This window comes from Sus scrofa, chromosome 13 (genome assembly GCF_054392235.1).
Source record: "Sus scrofa isolate SSC_HxYL_T2T_F1_AM1 chromosome 13, Sscrofa_HxYL_maternal_Yorkshire_Landrace_v2.0, whole genome shotgun sequence".
Classification (NCBI taxonomy): domain Eukaryota; kingdom Metazoa; phylum Chordata; class Mammalia; order Artiodactyla; family Suidae; genus Sus; species Sus scrofa.
In genome coordinates this window covers 198980180-199002815 of record NC_139395.1, presented here as the reverse complement: position 1 = coordinate 199002815, position 22636 = coordinate 198980180, and the positions used below count along the sequence as shown (strand labels likewise).

The 22636-nt window shown below is 33.1% G+C and overlaps 1 pseudogene; it reads left to right on the top strand.

Annotated features, from left to right (window-relative positions):
* The first annotated feature begins 2485 nt into the window (after positions 1-2485).
* LOC100520807 (small ribosomal subunit protein uS17m pseudogene) lies at positions 2486-2879 on the top strand (annotated as a pseudogene).
* Positions 2880-22636: the final 19757 nt, after the last annotated feature.

Sequence of the window (22636 nt, the reverse complement as noted above, 5' to 3'; positions counted from 1 at the left end):
ATAAGTCAAGGATGTTGGATGGTGGAGCTTTCTCATTAGTGTGTATCAATGCACCACACAAACATCTCTTTGCTTGGGGAAATGTTCTTAGGGGATGTTTGAAGCTCTGTGCACATTTATTACTCTTGTTATTCAATCAGAGTTCCACGTATTAGAATGAGATCTGCTATCTTAATACTTTCATTGTCTTTGGTAAGCTAAAACACACAGGAAATTGTTCACTTTGGGGAAAAGATTAATTCAAGCCACAGAATCCAATTTAGTAAGGCAAAGGTCATTTGTAAACCGTGTTCTAAGCATCTTATTTAAAAACTTGGGCTGGGGACAAACTAATCAAGACTAATCAAGAGAGATGTTTTATTTTTTTTCTCTGTAGAATAATACACATTTTGATGAGGTATGCCATACATTATTTTCTTTTCTCATTTGACTCCAGATTTTCAAAAATGCTTACTTACACTTTTATTTATTCACTACACTAATAGGTCTGACACCATATTTTTTCTCAACTGTTTATACATCATTCAAATTTCTTAGACCAAGCCAAAATTCATCTACAGATAAAGCAAAGATGTTCCATAATTGTTACCACCTAAAAATGTCTTGTAAGCTCATATATACCAAGGATAATCTAATTTCCTTTCATTTTCTAAATCTCTCCCTCCTGCTACTATCACAATATTCAAAGCATTTGTGTGCCAACTTTTCCCCAGAACACCTGGTCAATCCTTTACTGCCAGATGGAGCTGCTGATGCAGAACAAAACAGGGAATAGTTGTAATAAATATGTCTGTGGGGGATATTGTTGGTAACATTATTGGTTGAGTCTGCCTTGACTGAAAATTGCAGCAATCCATAGCCTCCATTTATCTGTCTACAACTAGCAAATTATTTGGAGGTGTCAGAAGTCAGGGTGATATAATGAAAGAGCACGGATTTGTAAATTGGTAGATTGCGCAATCTGTGATACTTATTCTACTTCTTTGGGGCTCACTTTTCAATCTCTAAAATGAGTGAATTAAAGATTGAGAGAATTGAGTAAGATGTTTTTGTACTTTATTCAGTTTTATAGTTCCAAGTCACAATGTGAACACAACATTTTTTCATCAAAAAACCAAATAGATTTTTAAATAAAGACACAATTTCTAAATAAAAAACATATATGTATATAAGTTAAAATGTATATTTAAGTAAAAATATAATTTTTCTATACCATCTGGATTTTTAAAAAATTTTGAAAAATAATCCTATATTTTAAAAGTTACATTATTTTAATAAGATTTGGTGAATAACTGCTGGTGAATTTTTTAAAAAACATTATTACTGTTGAACATGAAGCATATTACTATGTGCCGGGCACCATGGCATGGCATGAGACCCTATTAGGCACTATTAACTAGAACTGATAAATGTAGATTAATGGATTTCCAAGTTCATCTCTAATATCTAAAGGGTTTAGAAGTCATTACTCCCATCATGATAATGAGAAATGGTTATACAAACTAAAATCAATGATTCTTCTGAACCTGTTGGAGAACTTATGTTGCAAGGCAAATTGCTACCTTGAAATCTGGGGACAAGCATGTAACAGAGAGTTGGTTCTAATATACGCCTGCCGGGAGAAACTACTGAAGCCAAAAACTGATGGGGCCACTTCAATGTTAATATTAACCAATTTCTGAAGCTGAGTATGGACTAGTTTGAGAATTGTAAACAATTGGGGGGCTGTAGTCTAGGGAAGGTGGCATACTTTCATGAACTTTCTCTCTATGCACCCATGATAAAGATCTGTGAAAGATCTAGTGGTTTAAGGGAGGGGAAGAGAAATAGTTCCAAAATATAGCCAGAGACATATCTATAACAAAAGCCTTCTCTCCAGGGAAAACACTTAACCAGAAACTATCCCATCCTGGCAAGAGCATTTTCCCCATTCTACATTTCCTGCCTCACCTAAGGGGAGAATGTGAGAAAAAGAATGTGTGTGTGTGTGTGTGTGTGTGTGTGTGTGTGACTGGCTCACTTTGCTGTACAGTAGAAAATTGACAGAACACTGTAAACCAACTATAATGGAAAAAATAAAAATCACCCCAAAAAAGAAACTCTTGTAAAAATCACAACACAGAGAAATAGACCCATTGAAAGAATGAGATGCAATCACGATATTATCATATGTGGGGCTTCCTCTGCCCCACAACTTATCCCCATATGATTCAGTGGATTACAGTTGAAATGGCTGTAAGATACCTCTGAGAGAAGTTCCTAGAGAAGCACCAGATACACAAGGGAAATAAAAACAAGGGAATTTGAAATCTATGACACCTATAGCTGCATTAAATACAGCCCAGGTCCTAACCACAGGGATCTGCGGGCTGTGGAGTCTGGAGGGGATCCCCAGCTGCATGCTGCCACAGAAGCAGATGAATTCCTGGGCCTGAAATGCCATAGCATGGGAGCCCTCTGCCCTCCAGGTGACCAAAGCCACAGAATGTCAGTAGCTCGTGCATCTCTCCATGCCTATTGGGTCATAAGGAAGGTGATGAGAACAGCAATGCAAAACCTGCTAAAGCGAGACTGACTAGACTTGTTCTGGATCCCTATTTAATAGTTAAAGTATTTTAATAAGTTAAAAAAAACTACTTTTCCGTGATGCTCCTCAGCAGTGAACCATTAGGATGTCATGCTTCTCAAAGCTTTACTTGTCTTGTGAAACACACATTTGAAGCATGAACTGGCTGAGATCATTTTCAAAGTTGAACAAGTCATAGACCCAATGGCCAGAAAGCCTTGTGCAGGAGCCACTTAACCCGAATAACCTAGTCAGCCTAGAAACTATCCACCTAACCAAAAATTTAGAAGAACTTGATCTCTTTTCAACATAGTGAAAGAGGATAGAAGAGGAGCCAAAGGGATGGATTTATAAGTTTGCTTTATGGAAAAATTTTCTCAAATTTTCCTCATAAATTGACTAGTTTCTCTTCAATATTTATGAAATAGTAAAAGTAAATAAAAAAATACATAACATACAAAACATAAAACCACACATTAAGATCTCTTACTTCAGTTTCTTTTACCCAATGTATTCTGTTACCCAATATATCATGTCCAGTTTTCAACAAAAAATTATGACATACTAAAGACAAAAACAAACAAAAAAGAAAAGAAGAAACAGAAAACAAAAAGTAATCTAGCCAGTAAAGAAAAAGCAAGTTGAAGAACCAGAATGGTATGACCCATGCTTTGGAATTATCAGGCAGGGAATTAAAAATAATTGTAATTAATATGTGGAGGGCTCAATGTAAAAGCAGAAAAAATTCAAAAACAGAGGGTTGATACAAACAGAGAGAAAAACTTAAAAACAATCAAAAGCATATGTGGCTGTGGTGTAGGCCAGCAGCTACAGCTCCAATTCGACCCCTAGCCTGGGAACCTCCATATGCCACAGGTCCGTCCCTAAAAAGACCAAAAAAAAAAAAAGAAAAAAAGAAAAAAAAAGCATAGTAAATATCAACGTAAACTAGCAGAAAAGGAGAATGTCCTTGATGGTTTTATCATTAGATGGGACATGGCCAAGGAAAGAATTGGTGAACTTGAAGAGCAGTCAATATAAACTTCCCATATTGGGAAAAAAGATGTGAAAATATCAGAATGAAACATCCAAAAACAAAAAACAGTTGGAGATTTCTAAAAGGTGTAATGTTCAGGAGTTCCCATCGTGGCGCAGTGGTTAACGAATCCGACTAGGAACCGTGAGGTTGCGGGTTCGATCCCTGCCCTTGCTTAGTGGGTTAACGATCCGGCGTTGCTGTGAGCTGTGGTGTAGGTTGCAGACGCGGCTCGGATCCCGCGTTGCTGTGGCTCTGGCATAGGCTGGCAGCTACAGCTCCGATTAGACCCCTAGCCTGGGAAACTCCATAAGCCACGGGAGCGGCCCAAGAAATGGCAAAAAGACAAATAAATAAATAAATAAATAAATAAATAAATAAATAAATAAAATAAAAGGTGTAATGTTCATATTGGGAATACCAGAAGGAGAAAAATTGGAGTATCTGACATTTATAAATGCCAAGAATTTTCAAAACTTCATGACAGACACCAAACTATCGATCTGCAAAGCTCAGAAAACAACAATCGGTTTAAACACTGATAAATTTATACCTAGGGATAAAATATTTAAACTGCAGTAAATGAAAGACAGGAAAATATCTTGATAAAAGCCAGATGGGGAAAGTCTTACCAATAGGGTAACAAGGTAAGAATTAGAATCAACTTCTTAACAGAAAGCATGCAAGAAAGAAGGGAATAGAATGAAAACTAGAATTCTATATCAAATACAATTATCCTTTAAAAGTGAAGGAGAAATAAAGACTGCCACAAACAAAAACCACAGGAATTCTCTAGGAAGCTGATCTGTCCTTCAAAGAATGTTAAAACGAGTTCTTCAAATGGAAGAAAAATTACAGAGTTGGAAAATTGGATCTACATTAAGAAACAAAGGGAACTGGGAAAGGAATTAATAAATGTAAAATATAGTTTTAATTTTCTTAAGTTCTTAATTGATTAAAATTACTGTTTGATGTACTAGGAGTAATAATATATTTGATGATTATAACATCAATAAAACAAGGGAAAATTGAGCATACTTTGTTATAAGCTACTACATGTGAAACACTGTAGTGTTATTTCAAGATGGACTTAGGTGAGTTAAAACTGTATATTTTAAACTCTAGGGAAATCACTGTTTTGAAGAAGTTTAATTGTTCTGCTAAGTATGGAAAGAAAAATGCCAATTTTTTTAACTGGGTTATTTTTATTTTTGAGTCATAAGTGCCGCAAAAATTACTCCTATGCTTATTTCTAAGTTACTTGTAATTTAATTAAGTATATTAAATTATAATTTAATTAAATATAATTTGTTATACTTAAATTTATTACCATTTTGAATTGCTTTTTCTCTGTGATGTGGCATAAGAACCAATTGTTCTAAATATGGATATCAAGATGTCTAAGCAGAAATGATGAAAAAAGGTATAATTAAGCATTGTATTTTCTTTTTGTTTTGTTTTAACTCAGTGAATTTTATTATATTTATTGTTGTGCAACATCATCACAACCCAGTTTTATAGCATTTCCATCCCAAACCCCCAGCCCACCCCCCTCACCTCCCCACCTGTCTCTTTTGGAAACCTTAAGTTTTTCAAAGTCTGTGAGTTAGTATCTGTTCTTCAGGGAAGTTCATTGTGTCCTTCTTTTAGACTCCACATGTAAGTGGAATCTATATGATTTTGGTGTCTCACTGGTCTAACATCACTTAGCATGATAATTTCCAGGTCCATCCATGTTGCTGCAAATGCCATTATTTCTTTCCTTGGAATGGCTGAGTACGTAGTCATGTATGTGTACTACATCTTCTTTATCCATTCCCCTGTCGACAGACATTTAGGTTTTTACCATGTCTTAGCTTTGGTATATACTGCTGCAATCTTTTTGAGTCACGGTTTTCTCTGGGTAGATGTGCTGGAGTGGGATTGCTTGATGAAATGATGATTCTAATTTTAGTTTTCTGAGTAATTTCCATACTGTTTTCCACAGTGGTTGTACCAATTTACATTCCCACCAACAGTGTAATAGGGTTCCCTTTCTCTACATCCTCTCCAGCGTTCATTGTTTGTAGACTTTTTGATGATGGCCATTCTGGCTGGTGTAAGGTGGTACTTCAGAGTAGTTTTGATTTGCATCTCTCTAATGATGAGTGATGGTGATCATCTTTTCATGTGTTTTTTGGCATCCATATGTCTTCTTCAGAGAATTGTCTGTTTAGATCTTCTGCCCATTTTTTGATGGGGTTCTTTTTTTTTTGGTATTGAGCTGCAGGAGGTATGTATAAATTTTGGAGATTAATCCCTTGTCAGTCGCTTCATTTGAAAATATTTTTCTCCCATTATGTGGTTTGTCTTTTCATTTTGTTTAGGGTTTCCTTTGCTGTGCATAAATTTTTAAGTTTAAGTCCCATTTTTTAATTTTTGTTTTTATTTTCATTACTCTAGGAGGTGGATCTGAGAAGATATTTCTGTGGTTTATGTCAGAGACCATTGCATTTTCTTGATGCTTTTGTCAAAATCAATTGAATGTAATGTGGTATTTATTTCTAGATTCTCAACTGTGTTTCGCTGATCTTTATGTGTATTTCTATGATTATGTAAATATGATTGTCTTGATTAGTGTGGCTTTATAGTAATATTTATAATAGAGAAGTATCATCCTCCAACTTTGTTCTTTCTCAAGACTATTTTGTCTTTTTGGGTCTCTTCCTTTTTATATGAAATTTAGACTCAGCTTGTCAATTTCTGCACGAAGACAGCAAAGATTTTGATACAAAATCTTCGAATCTGTAGATCACTTTAAGTAATTTTTCCATGCTAATAACGGCAAGTCTTCAAAATCATTATAAGATGACTTTGGTAAAAAGAATTTTCTTAGTTTTATTTGTAATTTTTATTGATTACAAAAATACTATTGATTTTTGTGTACAGGCCTGTTATCTTAAAACTCATATGAAATACTTTATTAATCATTCTAGTATATTTAGTGGATCTCTTACAATTTTGTATATACAAGATTACTTCATCTGCAAATACAGATTTTCTTCTTCTTTTCTGCTCTGGATTTTTTTCCCTTATCAAATGGCCTGGGAAACTGTCTCTCCAACAATGTTAAGTAGAAGTATTTAGAGCAGATGTATGTGTCTTGTTCCTCCTCTTTGGTGGGAAGCCTTCAGTCTTCCACCATTGAGAATGTTATTAGCTGTGGATTTTTCATAAATATCCTTATTAGGTTGAAGGAGTGCAATTTTATTCCTATTTTATTGAGTGTTTTTTATGACAAAAGGATGTTAATTTTTTTCAAATATTTTTTGTGAATCTACTGAGATCATCGTATGTCTTTTTTTTGTCATTGATTCCATCTTGTTACATATCATGTTCACTGATTTTCAGATGTTAAATTCATCTTACATTCCTAAGATAAATTACACCAGGTCGAGGTGTAAAATACTTTTTATACGTTGCCATATTTGTCTTGCTTATATTTTATCAAGGATATCTGCATTTAAATTCTTAAGGGGTATTTTCCGTAATAATCTCTTCATATGATTTCCTTGGTTTTGATATCAGAATAACAACGGTTTTATGGAGTGAGTTGGGAACAGTTATCTACTCATTTTTATGAAAGGCTTTGTAAAGGATTGGTATTTATTTTTATTTATATATTTCATAGAGTTAGTGAAAACATCTAACACTGGGCCTTTTTGAGTACATAGAAGGTATTTAAATCACTAATTCATTCTCTTTGTTATCAGTATATTTAGATTTCCTATTTCTTTTAAGCTAGTCTTAGTAGTGTATGTCTTTCTAGAAATTTGTCCATTTTATGTAGATTAATTTGTTGATGTACATTTGTTCATAGTCTTCCATTATAATTATTTTTCTTCTATAAAATACTGGTTTTCTCTTTCATTTCTGCTTTTTGGTAATATGAGTCTCCTCTTCCCCCCCCCCACCCGATAGCTAAAGGTTAATCAATTTTATGAAGCCTTTGAAAGAACCAACTTACGGTTTTGTTGATTTTCTCTATTGTTTTACTATGTCGACTTTATTTCCACTTAAATTTGTACTTCCTTCGGCTTAATTTCAGTTCAGTTTGTTCTCCTTTACTTAGATAATTTTTTTAGTACAAAGTTGGATTATTTATTATGTGTATTTTCTTTTTTTAAAATAAGCATTTATAACCATAGGTTTTCTTATTTATTTATTTATTTATTTGGTTGCTTTTTAGGGCTGTACCTGTAACATATGGAAGTTCCTAGGGTAGGAGTAAAATTGGACCTGCAGCTACTGGCCTACACCACAGCCACAGCAATGCAGGATCTGAGCCATGTTTGTGACCTACACTGCAGCCCACAGAAATGCCAGATCCTGAACCCACCAAGCAAAGCCAGGTATTTAACCCTCATCCTCATGGATACTAGTGGGGTTTGTTACTGCTGAGCTGCTATTGGAACTCCCTATAAGTTTTCTTCTAAGCACTTTGCTGCATCCCGTAAATTTTTGTCTTTATCTCAAAGTTCTTTCTAAAGTGCCTTCTAATTTTGCTTTGATTCACTATTTATAAATGTGTTATTTGATGTGCAGACATTTATAAGAATCTTACATTTCCTCTGTCGCTGAATTCTAATTTAATTCCATTGTTGTCTGAAAATGTATTTTGTATTGGTTTTACCCTTTTTTATTTATTCAGTCTTGTTTCTTGACCTAGAATATTGTCTATCTTAGAGAATATTCCATTAGTACAGGACAAGACTATTCATTCTACTCTTGTGTTCTGTAGGTGCCTGTTAGGTCAACTTGGCTTAGTATGTTTCAAGTCTTTTATTTCCTTATTTATCTTCAGCCTAATTAAAAAAAATCACTATTGAAAGTGAAAATTAAAATTTTCAACTATTGTTTTTGAGTTGCCGCTTTCTCATTTCAATTTGGTAAGTTTTTGCTCCATGTATTTTTGATACTCTGTTGTAATTTGTGTATATGTTTATAATTTTAATATATTCCTGATAAGCTGACACTTTTATTAAAGTATCTTTTTATGTTTCTAGTTACAGTGTTTGTTCTGAAGCCTGTTTTATCTGACATTAGTATGCCAGTTCTCTTTGGGCTACTGCACTTTGAAACCTATTTGTATCTTCAGTCTCAAGTGTGTCTCCTATAAGAAGCATAGTTGGTTGGGCATTTTTAAAAGTCCATTATTTCAAAGTTTACCTTTTGATTAGAGTGTTTAAATCCATTTACATTAATGTCATTATTGAAAACACAGGGTTTGTGTCTGTATCTTTTTTTTTTTTGCATTATTGTTGTTTTTGGCTAAATGAATACTTTCTAGCATACTATTTAAATTTTCTTACTTTACTAAACTATTTTAAAATCATAATTAGTGATTTTCTGGGCGATTACAGTTAATACTTTAATGTAAACAGTATGGTTTGGATTAATACCAACTTAATTTCAACATAATACAATAAGTTTACTCCAGTTGCTCTCCATTCCTCTTTCCTTCTTTCATACTATCAAAATGATCTAAATTATAGCTTTACATATTACAAGCACATCAGCACAGTTCTATAATTACTGCTTTATGCAGGTTTTTTTTTTTTTTCCAATCAGGTAAGGGAAGAAAGGGGAAAAAAGATACATTCTTTTTTGTGGTTGTTTTTATTTTGTTTGGGTTTTATTTTTTATTTTTTTATTGCTCAATGAATTTATTACATTTATAGTTAGACAATGATCATCACAACCCAATTTTATAGCATTTCCCTCCCACACCCCAAACATATCCCTCCACCCTAAAACTGTCTCCTTTGGAAACCATAAGTTTTTCAAAGTCTGTGAGTCAGTATCTGTTCTGCAAAGAAGTTCATTCTGTCCTTTTTTCAGATTCCACATGTCAGTGAATGCATTTGATGTTGGTGTCATTGTCTGACTGACTTCACTTAGCATGATAATTTCTAGGTCCATCCATGTTGCTAAAAATGCTGTTATTTTCATTCCTTTTAATGGCTGAATAATATTCCATTATGTATATGCACCACCTCTTCTTCAGCCACTCCTCTGTCAATGGACATTTAGGTTGTTTCCATATCTTGGACATTGTGAATAGTGCTTCAGTGAACATTGGACTACATGTGACTTTTCAAGTCGTGGTTTTCTCTGGATAGATGCCCAGGAGTTGGATTGCTGAATCAAATGGTAGTTCAATTTTTAGTTTTCTGAGGAAACTCCATATTGTTTTCTACAGTGGTTGCACATATTTACAATCCCACCAACAGTGTAGTAGGGTTCCTTTTTCTCCATACCCTCTCCAGCACTTATTGTTTGTAGACTTTTTGATGATGGCCATTCTGGCTGGTGTAAGGTGATACCTCAGAGTGGTTTTGATTTGCATTTCTCTAATAATGAGGGATGTTGAAGATCTTTTCATGTGGTTTTTGTCCATCTGTATGTCTTCTTCAGAGAATTGTCTGTTTAGATCTTCTGCCCATTTTTGGATGGGGTTGTTTGTTTTTTTTGGTATTGAGTGGTAGGAGGTGTTTATAAATTTTGGAGATTAATACCTTGTCAGTCGATTCATTTGCAAATATTTTTCTCCCATTATGTGGTTTGTCTTTTCATTTTGTTTAGGGTTTCCTTTGCTGTGAAAAAACTTTTAAGTTTAATTAAGTCCCATTTGTTTATTTTTGTTTTTACTGTCATTACTCTAAGAGGTGGATCTGAGAAGATGTTGCTGTGGTTTATGTCAGAGAGTGTTTGGCCTGTGTTTTCCTTGAAGAGTTTTATAGTGTCTGGCCTTATATCTAGGTCTTTATTTGGAGTTTATATTTGTGTATGGTGTTAGGGAGTGTTCTCATTTCACTCTTTTCCATGTGGCTGTCCATTTTTCCCAGCACCACTTATTGAACAGGGTGTCCTTTCTCCATTGTATATTCTTGCCTCTTCATCATAGATGAGTTGGCTGTAAGTGTGGGGGTTTAATTCTGGGCTCTCTATGCTGTTCCACTGATCTATATTTCTATCTTTGTGCCAGTACCATACTGTTTGATGACTGTAGCTTTGTAGTGCTGTTTGAAGTCAGGGAGCCTGATTCCTCCAGTTCCGTTTTTCTTTTTCAGGATGTCTTTGGCTCTTCTGGGTCTTTTGTGCTTCCAAACAAACTTTAAAATATTTTGTTCGAGTTCTGCGAAAAATGTCCTTGGTGATTTGATAGGGATTGCATTGAATCTGTAGATTGCCTTGGGTAGTATAGTCATTTTGCTAATATTGACTCTTCCAATCCAAGAGCCTGGTATGTCCTTCCATCTATTTGTGTCATCTTTGATTTCTTTCATCAGTGTCAAATAGTTTTCAGAGTATAGGTCTTTTGTCTCTTTAGGTAGGTTTACTCCTAGGTATTTTATTCTTTTGGATGTGATGGTAAATGGGATTGCTTCCCTAAATTCTCTTTCTGATCTTTCATTGGTAGCATATAGAAATGCTGTCAATTTCTGTGTATTAATTTTGTATCCTGCGACTTCGCCAAATTCATTGATGAGCTCTAATAGTTTTCTGGTAGAAAAACTTGAGGATTCTCTAGGTATAGTATCATGTCATCTGCAAATAGGGATAGTTTTACTTCTTCCTTTCCAATTTGGATTCTTTTTATTTCTTTTTATTCTCTGATTGCCATGGCTAGAACTTCCAAAAATATGTTCAGTAGTGGTGGCGAGAGTGGACATCCTTGTCTTGTTCCTTCTCAGTGGGAATTCTTTCAGCTTTTCAGCATTGAGAATGATATTTGCTGTGGGTTTGTCATATATGGCCTTTATTATGTTGAGGTAGGTTCCTGCTATGCTCACTTTCTGAAGGGTTTTTATCTGAAATGGGTGTTGGATTTTGTCAAAGGCTTTTTCCATGTCTATTGAGAGGATCATATGGTTTTTATTCTTCAGTTTGTTGATGTGGTGTATCACACTGATGGATTTGCGGTTATTGAAGAACCCTTGCATCCCTGGGATAAATCCCACTTGATCATAATGTACAATCCTTTTAATTGATTTGAGTCCTTTCTCTTTTTTGCTTGATAAGTTTGGCTAAGGGTTTATCAATTTTGTTGATCTTTTCAAAGAACCAGCTTTTTGTTTCATTGATCTTTTCTATGGTTTTCTTTGTTTCTATTTCATTGATTTCTGCTCTGATCTTTACCATTTCTTTCCTTCTACTAACTTTAGGTCTTGTGTGTTCTTCTCTCTCTAGCTGCTTTAGATGGAAAAGCATGTGTGTGTGTGTGTGTGTGTGTGTGTGTGTGTCTTTGATTTGTTGTATAGTGTCATTTTCTTTTTTTAGCCTGGAGGAGTCCTTTCATTATTTCCTGTGATGCAATTCTTCTTGTTATCTTAGTCACTGATTTTCTGGGGATATTTTCATTTTTAAAGATTTATTTTGATGTACATAGAAATCTTGGTTGACATTCTTTTTCTTTGTGACTTTGGATATGTCATTCCTCTGGCTTCTTGTATCAACAGTTTTTTAAATTAGAAGTCACTTGTTAATCTTTGTGGAAATCCATTAAATAAAATGAATCATTTATCTTTTGTTTTAAAAATTCTGTCTCTCGACTTTTGACAGTTTGACTATTATGTGTCTACTTGTGAATCTCTATGAGTTTATCTTATTTTCAGTTTTTTGAACTTTGCAATGAGGTTTTTCTTTTTCAGATTTGGAATGCTTTTTTCTACTAGTTCTTCAAATATTATTTTTTGATCCTTCTCTCTTCTGACTCTTATACATATGTTAATATCCTTAATGTTGTCTCACAAGTCTCTGGGGCTTTTTATTTTTCCTTATTTTTTTTTCTTTCTATTCCTCAGACTGTATCATTGCAATTCACCTATATTACAATTTTCTTATTCTTTTTCTGCCAGCTAAAATTTTCTATCCAGAAACTTTTTTAAAAAATTTTTTATTTGTTTATGATTCTTTTTAAAAAATGTATTTCTTTTTATTGACACTTTTTTTAGTGAAACATCTCTTTTATGCTTTTCTTTAATACTTTTGAAAAGGTGTCTTTTAGTTTTTGAATATATTTATAAATAGCTTTTTTGAAGTTTGTGTCTTAATAGAGACTTAATAGAAGTCCAATGCCTGGGCTTCCTCAGGAACATTTTTATTGACTTTTAATTATTACTTGTTTTCTTATTGAAACACCATACATTCTTGTTTCTTTGGTATCATAATGCTTTGTTGAAAACTAGACATTTTCAGTAATAAAATGTGGTAAGTCTTGTACTAAAAACAGCTATTTCCCTGACCCCAAGCCAGTGTTCATTTCTACTGTGCTTTTTGTTTTTTGTTTTGTTTTGTTTTCCACTGCTATTTCTGTACTTTGTGACTTTCTTGGAAGAATTTGTAAAGTCAGTGTTCTTTGTCATGTGTAGTCATTGAAGCCTCTATTTTCCTCCCACCTTTTACTGAGGAGCTCTGTATTTAGTTGAGCCATACGTTTAATTATCTGTTAGTTCACAGCTTTGGCTTAGACTCACCTTCCTGCTTATTTGGAGCTTCAATATTGGCAAGAGGTGATGAAATAGGGGTTTATTAGAACTTTCCTGGGCATGCTCAAAGCATTTGGAAGCCCTTCATTTTTCATCTCATTACTCATTACACATTACTCTAAGTTTTTTTGGCCAGATTTTTGATTGCCATGGTTGGTAGCACTGCCTCAGGCAGCTATGATGTTAAACAATTGTCACATTATTTTTTTCTTTTGACAAGTTCTCCAAGGAAAAGGTTATTTATACTGAGCAAAAAAGTTTAGGTCAAATAAAGACAAATAAATGCCCTAGGGATAGACCATTTCAGGGAGCTACCAGACAGGTTTAACAGTGACAGTTCTCGGGGAATGGAGCATTTGTCACACTCCCTACCCATTCTGCACCCTCCAGTGGCTGCTGTTTTGCTGGTCTTCATACATGTGGTTATATTGATACTGTATTTCAAGGCTACAACAAAATTGAGGAGAATAAGATTGAATAGAGTAAGTTAAATTGCCACAAAAGTCACTGCTCTTAAGAGACTTAGAAATTTTCTTGAATAAACACAAAGGCTTTTAGTTTATTTCAAGAGTGCTCAATAGAATGATTTTTAGAAGCATGCCATTGTTCTCATTGCTTTTATGGAGGAGTGGATTTTTGGAAGTTCTTTTTTTGCCATCCTGGAAATCCTACAATACAATAAAATGTTAATAACTATTGTGAAAAATTGCTTCAGAGATCTTCCTACCTACCTGAGTCTGACATTCAATATAATAAGATGTTTTTTTTCTGTGATGTTTTTGAATTATACAAAACTCAACTTTCTTTTTTTTTGGCCATTTTAAGCTCTAGAAATGGGTTTTCTAAAAAGTTATCTCTATGATCTCCTTTTTGGTACCCTATTGACTAAAGGCCAAATATCTTTTAAAGTAAAATATCTGATTCTGTTCAGAAGGTAATCTTTAAATTGGTAGCATCTTCTAGTCTCCTTCACTTATTTTTGGAAGAAGTAGTTATATTGTTCTGAGGCCAATGTCTTGAAAGTGATTTTCAATATAGAAATGATCTTGTAATGAAGTGGAAATTTAAAAAGACTCATGTCGTGATCAGATAAAAAATAATCATTCATTGAACTTTGGGGCTTGACCTTTGAATTGTGAACACATTCAGAGGAGAAAGCCTATTTCTCTCACTTCTTCCTAGTGGTACTCTATAGGACTAACTTTCTAAAGAATTCTTAGTCTCTGTTTAATCAGTCATTCTTTTATTTGTTTCATTTGCTATTGTTGAGAAAGATGAATATCTTTTGTTCTCAAGGACGGAACTAGGTACTGACTGTTTTGCATTGCTAATGTCTTTCCAAATGCGTTGATAAAATACAATGCACAAGTACAAATATTCACTGATGATTTAATTTCACAGGGTGAATAATCCATTCTTTTCTTATTATTCAATTACTCAGGGACAGTATTGTCAACACTAAGGGAAAATTGAAAGCAAACTTGCCCGTAAGTCTCAAACTCTATTATAAAATATCAAAATTTCAAAGGGCACTAGTTTCTTCCAATTGTTTTATCATCGTAATTGAGTAAAACATGTTCCTATGTAGAGGTGAAGGACCAATATCCATTTGTTTGGAAAGCAGTTAGGAAAAAATAAAGAGAAGGATGATAGCCCTAAGCTAAACATGAATATTGTTCATTTACTTTCTTTCTAAATCAAATCCTTGATCTTTCAGATAACCTAAAACTAAAACACAAGTATAAGCACTCTGTACAACATTGATATATACAACTTAATATCACAAATGACTATAAGTCTGCTTAGTTTCCTAAGGCATAATACTTAAATCTTATAGAATTAATCAAATACTTGATTTATAAATTTTATACCTTTATTACACTTTTTACTTTCATAAAAAAATCTGTCTAAAGTGTATTAAATTGATGAATGAAATGAACAAAAATATTTAACTAAGAATGGATTGACACTGAGTGGAAGAAACTGAACTAAAACTCTTCTTCTAATTTTAAAAGTGTGTTTTATATTACTTTTATTTAAATCTAAATCATATGAAGACAGGAAAGAAATGCTTTGCCATTATTTGAAATTTTAGGCAAAGCTTTTATAAGCAATTAAAGTTTTTGATGCTCATTCTTTTCATTTCATGTGTCTTAAAGTAATAAATGCATTAAAATTAAGGAAATAATTTTTTAAAAATCAACTATTTTCCAAGGTTAATAATTTGCTGAAAATATTTTCAATAAAATTTTTAGTTTTATTTTTACCGATTCTTCTGTTGTGTACCTAAATGTTAAAAACTGATACTGGTTATGAGCTCATGTGAAACAGTTCAAATTAAATTTTGTAAACTCAGTGACAAAGGTCTGTTTTTCCTAAACTGAGAAGCTCTCTTCATAGTAATGAAACATTTTTATTAGCATTAACAAGATTATATCAACAAAGCCTTGAATAACAGGCCCAGCATTAGTTATGCATTGTTATTTTCTAATATATCATCTGAACAAAATAGATGGTGTTATATATTGTTGTGAGTATTAGTGATTAAAAGTCAAAGAATACAATTTCAATTAATTTGGCTATCATCAATGTGTGAGTTTTCTGATTTGTTCCAAACAATTCTAGATTTTCTAAGAGATAATAACAACAACGAAACCCCCAATTCCTACTTATTTTCAGAGTTTTAACATCGGTGTGAAAGTTATCATATAAACAGATGGCTGTAGGAAAGGTAAAGAAAGGGAAGGGTAGACATTTAAGGTCTAAGTATTTTGAAAACTCAGAAAAGGTAGAAGTGTGAGTTAGCCAGCAAATTTGTCTCACTCTGAAAGTGTGGTGAAGAGAATAGAGGCTTTAGTTCCTCATTAACTGTGTGACAGCATATTTAGCTACCTATAACCAAAGCACAATGCCCTGGGACCTCTTCTGTTATGAGTTATTTAAGATACATGCACCAGTTCATGTTCAAAGTCAGGAGAGAACAAAGTCATGAGAGAAAGGTTACCTTAAATGTCGTTCCTGTTTTGCCCCAGGAAGTAAAGCAAAGATATGCTGTATTGTATTACTCCACTGTTTCCCCTTAAAATTAATATACACCATTAGCTGTAGCTAGCTTTTGAAAATAATTTATTTTCCTTATAAAAAAATTTGAAAGAAGTAAAATGGAAAGGTCTAATAGAGAAAGCATGGACTGTTGAATTAATTAAGCATGTTGAATCCCAGTTCTAAAGAAGTCAATCTGGTAACATTGTTATTTCACTCAACTTCTATTTTACCATGTCTTGAATGGAATTAATATCTTTGTGATTATTATTGGTGACTGCTTATATTAAATGAGAAAAGAATAAGTTAAGAGTCTTTTAAGTAGTATTTGACTTTTAGTAAGTGCTTAACTCATTTTCTCCCTATATTTAATAAAATTCTCAGCCAAAATTATTTTCCAACTTTAGATTCTTTTATTCTTAATAGAGCAGCAGATAAAAGTGTACAATATTATTGTCCTGCAGTTTCTTTCCCCCTCAGTAAAGGTCAACTTTACTGAGAATTCCACCCTCAGCTCCTCCCTGCCCAAGGAATTTTGTTTTTTAATTGCTTTGGTTAAAAGGTAAATATGCAAATAAGTGGATTTTACTTTAACAAAACACATAACAAATTTGCAATGATTAATAATTAAAAAAAATTAAAACACACCTTTAAATGAAGTTATTTTCATGAATAGAATTTTCAATAAATGATTCCTAATATTGACATTATTATTTAGCTATTCCTGTCATTATTCTACTTTCCTTTCACTCTTCTATAAGGCATTTTACTTGTAGCAATTCATACTTTAATTACACCTTTAAATATCTATCACACCTATTTATTCTACCAGAAAAAATCATTTTAGTTAAAAACTTTGGACAAATTAAAGATTCTTTCCTTTTTATTTATACTATAGCCATAATATTATTAATACAATGCAATAGAATGATACCATTTATTTGAAATATCAGCAATTGTTCTTAAATATGGCATGAAGCAATTAAAATTTTAATAATCTTTACTATTATTTTCAATTTTTGAATTTACTTTAGCAATTACACTTAATAGGATTCATTTTATCTCTAGTTTTTATTAATTGTTTATTCTTTTTACTACTGATTGTCACTAATTTTAATTAAATTTAAACACTTTTTTGTTTCTTGGTTAAAGAAAATTAGGTAAAGTAGTAATGTTTAGAAAATGTACTTTTCTTACAAAAAGGGGAAATATGAAGTTTCTCAATATGTAACCATTTGTTTAAATAGACTTTGAAATCAATATAATTTCATGTTTCAAGTATATTGTAAAACCTTTAGAACTGTCTAATAAATTCAGAGTTGACATATTAGAATTTAGAATTATTTTAATTATTTCTTATAAATAGTTGTTTTCAAAATGACTTATTTTGTCATTGGAAAACACAAATAAAGTATTTTTCTCTGATTGAAAAACTAAATTGACACTTGTCACAATAGGAACAGAAAGCTAAAAACAAAGGATTGCTTAAGAAATCCAAAGAGTTTTATGAGGAATTTGGTTAATTGAGTCACTAACTTAAAGGAACCAAAAAAAAAATTGTGAATTTGCATAAGAACTACAGTGTTTTTTGATCTAAATTTACTATATATTCTATTACTGTAAACCTAGCAAATCTGTATTACTTTTCAATATTCAAGTTTTTTCCTGTTCCTTTTTCAGCTGAGACACCTCAGTTACATGATAAATCTAGTATAATAATTTATTAGCTATTTTGTAACATTTATATCATTAAACAATCTTGTGATAAAACTATTATTATTTCAATTTTATTCACGACAAACCTGAGGCTCAGAGAAGCTAAATGATGTATCTAGGGTCATTCAGCTACTAAGTAGATAAACAAGAAATGGAACTTGAGTCCATCCATTTTTGCTGATTGGGTCATTGGAAGGAAGCTCTGAGATGGAAATTAGCACTGAAGATTAAACTATAAGAAGTTTATCAGTTCAGCTGAATGAATGAAGTATACTCATACAGTTGAATATTTCTGGGCAATATAAAATAAGGAATGAAGTAGTGATACATGGTACAGCATAGAAGAAACTTTAAAAAATATACTAAGTGAGAGAAAACAATCATTTAAAAAAATCCCAATATTGTACAATTCCATTTATGTGAAATATCAAGAATAGGCAAATCTATAAAGATAGAAAGTTGATTAGTGGTTGCCAAGGACTGAGGGGATTGGGGGAACATGTTGAATTGATCCAAACTGATACAGAATTTCTTCCTTGAGTGATAAAAATACTTTGAAATGGACTGTGGTGATGGTTGGACAATTCTGTAAATATACTAGAATCAATTAAACCTGGATTTTAGTAAGATATTTTTTTAAATTTATCAGAAAATGCTTCACTGTAGGTTAATAAAAAAGGAAATAGTATTAGACCAAGGGATAACTTGAGAAGCAATACAACCTCAGAAAATGTGTCAGTGAAACTGGAATGGCCCTTCAGAGTTGTCTCAAAGTGAGGCAAGGAGGATGAACCTTTATATCACTGCATCAAAAAATCAGAATGCAGGCTGCCCTTGGTAAGGGGGTTTGGTCATAGCTAAGGTAGCTCTCCATGGCCAAGGCAATTTCCATACTGGACCACCAGCTAAGGGCTACCAGGCAGATCTATGCCAGTAACTAGAGAAATAAACCCTTTATTCTTGAAAGGATAAATGCATGTCTAGTACATCACAACATTCACTATGCTATACCAGAAAATCATGCTTTCTATGGTACCACCCTGTCAACTAGACCATCACTTTGATTATACATGGCTGCTGTAGTTGTTGAAACATAATGTTGTCTTTTTGTAAAAGAGTTATCCTTTCTTGTATTAGGAAGATGTAGTATATATAGACAATGGAATGCTACTCAGCCATGAAAAAGAATGAAGCAATGCCATTTGCAGCAACATGGATGGAACTAGAGACTCTCATACTGAGTGAACTAAGTCAGAAAGAGAGAGACAAATACCATATGATATCACTCTTATCTGGAATCTAATATATGGCACCAATGAACCTTTCCACAGAAAAGAAAATCATGGACTTGGAGAATAGACTTGTGGTTGCCAAGGGGGAAGGGGAGGGAGTGGGATAGGTTGGGAGCATGGGGTTAATTTGAGGCGGACTATTGCCTTTGGAATGGATTAGCAATGAGATCCTACTGTGTAGCACTGGGAACTATGTCTAGTAACTTACGGAGGATGATAATGTGAGAAAAAAGAATGTATACATGTATGTGTAACTGGGTCATTATGCTGTACAGTAGAGAATTGACAGAACACAGTAAACCAGCTATAATGGAAAAAAATAATTATATATATGTGTGTGTGTATATATATATATATATATATATATATATATAATTATCCTTTCTTTATCAGTAATCTAAAGCCCAGCCCATATCACTGAGTTAATGTGAAAAATTAAGGAGATGGTTTAAAGTTTGACAGTATAAAATCTTTGTTTTGTATTCCAAATTTATAGGACTTCCTGTAGATGAATTTATCTAAAACATATAAACAAGGTTTTTGATTTTCAAATTCCTTTACCTTTGATTTTATAATTTCAATTTTATTACATATTAAATTGTGTAGTGTGGCAGATGTGAATTGGCTATGCAACAAAATTTTCTTTTACTCTTTTTTTTTTTTTTTTTTTAGACTGCATTTGTGGTGTGTGGAAGTTTTTGGGCCAGATGTTGAACCTATGCTGCAGTTGCAGCCTGCACCACAGCTGTGGCAATGCACGATCCTTACCCTGCTGTATCACAAGAGAACTTCCAGCAAAATATTCTTTGTTTTTTGATGTCTCAGTTAGGCTATATTTCCAAGATTCTCATACAGTTGGATTGGCCATGTGACCAAGTTCTGGTCAAGGAAAAATGTACATAGTTGATAGATGCTGCTACTGGACATGACCCAGTAGAAAATAGTTACACACATTTTCCTATGTTCTTTTTCCTTGGAAGCACTGCACTGAAAATGGTGGAGTTACAACATGAAAGGAGTTTGGGTTTTTAAACTTCCAATTGTGGAGTTCCCATTGTGGCACGGTGGAAACTAATCTGACTAGGAACCATTAGGTTGTGGGTTCGATCCCTGGACTCAGTGTGTTAAGGATCTGGCGTTGCCATGACACAGTTCGGATCCTGCATTGCTGTGGCTGTGGTGTAGTCCAGCAGCTACAGCTCTGATTTGACCTCTAGCCCGGGAACCTCCATATGCCATGGGTATGGCCCTAAAAAAAAAAGAAAAAATAAGTAAATAAATAAGCTGCCAGTTGTAGGGGAGCTGTTCTCAGGTCAAGATGAGCTACTTTGGATGTTCATGAATAGGAAATAAATTTCCATTTCGGAGTTAAACTAAAATTTTATCTTCGCCTACTAGTACTACTGTGATTGGTAAAAAATTTTATATTATGCCTTCTGAATGTTTTTAACTTTCTGTTTTCCTTCTTAAATATACTTAGATTTCTATAATGTGATCATATTTAACTTATACCTTGTATTTAATGTATTACTGTTCTCTTAAGAAAAATAATGCTAGAGTTAAGGATACAACTGTAGCCACTTGGATCACTGGAGAAGCTCCAGTTCATCTCTCTCTGGCCTGGCACAGTGGGTTAAGGAGCCAGCATTGTTGTAGCTGCTGCTTGGATTTCATTCCTGGCATAAGAGCTTCCATGTGCTGCAGCTGTGCTGAAAAAGAAAGAAAGGAAGGAAGGAAGAAAGAAAAGGAGAAAACGTTAAAAACATATAGACTTTACCTTTTAAAACTATTTTTATTCCAAGTTTTATTTAAGATGGCCAAATATCTTTTCATCATATCCCTTTTATTTACTTGTTAATTATGTATATTCTATCAATACATTTTTTAACAAGCAATTTTCAGTTTTGTAATGAATCACAATGATGAATGCTTCTTTGAAAGTTAAAGTACAAGACATACAATGATTAATTCCATTGCATTTTTTCTTCTTTTTTCACTTAAAATGATTGTTGTGATCAGATACCTTTGCCTAAATATCACAAAATGTTAAGATCCTTACTCTAATACCCTGTTGCATTCAGGATCTCTAACACAACAAATAGGATTTCAGATCTTCCCACTCCTACTTCTCTAACCCCCACTCCAGGGAGGATATGGGCTGCTACCAATACAGCTTATATTAAGTTCTGCAGAGTTTTTGGCAAGATTAAAGATATATCTATAGTTTGGGGAGTAACATTTGCGATGGTTCTTGAAAATGAAAACATTATACCCGTAGATCAAAAGTTGGGGCATACACACAGCAGGGAGAGTGGCACGGGATAAGGACACTCCAGTCTGTGGTGTCCATGTGTCCAAAACCATAAAGTTGAGATATTATATGACACATTCAGAGAACCAAGAACAGCAAAAGGTAGCTAAGGTGAAGAGGATATTGTAGTGTGCGGTGGTGAGATAATTTGTGAATGAATTTCTAAGCCTTAGAATTTGGATATTAAATATCATTTTAAATGGCCGTTTCAATACTTTCTCTATTTTTCCCTTTTAAAAAGAACTGGCATGATTATATCTGTCCCATTAGATGTAGTAGGTGAATTGGAAGTAATCTGAAATAGATTCCATTTAACTCATATAAGAGATCAGGAAGATCTGATTGAGAGTAGAGATAAACCAACGTATTTTGTAAGTTTACCTTCAAAATGTTTCACATGATGACCGTTTCTTTTGTACTTTCTTGTTTTCTAAACTGCTGTTTCTCATAGTAGTTGCTTGAATGTTTATGTGTTTCTTAAAGAAACATATTGGAGGCATTGTCCACGTCTTTTATGGCACCCATACAATTTGTTGTGATTTTGCTCCTTTCAGGAATATTGGAGGAGCTATTTATAATTAAAACAGGACAGTGGTTTAAGTATAAATGAAAACAAAATATCTCTAGGGAAAATATGGTAATAAAAGAGAATGAAAATTTTTAAAAATGAATGCATATAAGAATACACATTGGATGAATGAAAGAAAACAGAATACAGATAAAAATGACTGCTGAAGTACTAGGGCCAAAGAATTTCCCATCTGAGCTTTTATGAATTATTAAACTGGAAACAAAAATAATGAAATCCATTGCAGTTTGTCCCTTCTGTTCTTACATCTTCATTTTCTTTTCTAATTGTATTCCAAATTTACCTTTTTTCTCTTTTTCTTCTTTCCTAATTTGTTAGAATGCTTATATAAGAGCTTAATTATTGCTATTTTCATTTCTTATTCCTGTTACAGTTAACTCTTCTACTGAGAAATAAATTTTAATATCCTTCTTTATCCTTAACAGTGCATGTTAGCATATGTGTGACTTGCGGTAAGTTTGTCAGTTAATTTTGGAAAGATCTCAAATTATACATAAAGAAAGATATTCGTATGTATGCTAATTTTTACATAGCATTAATTATATGACAATATA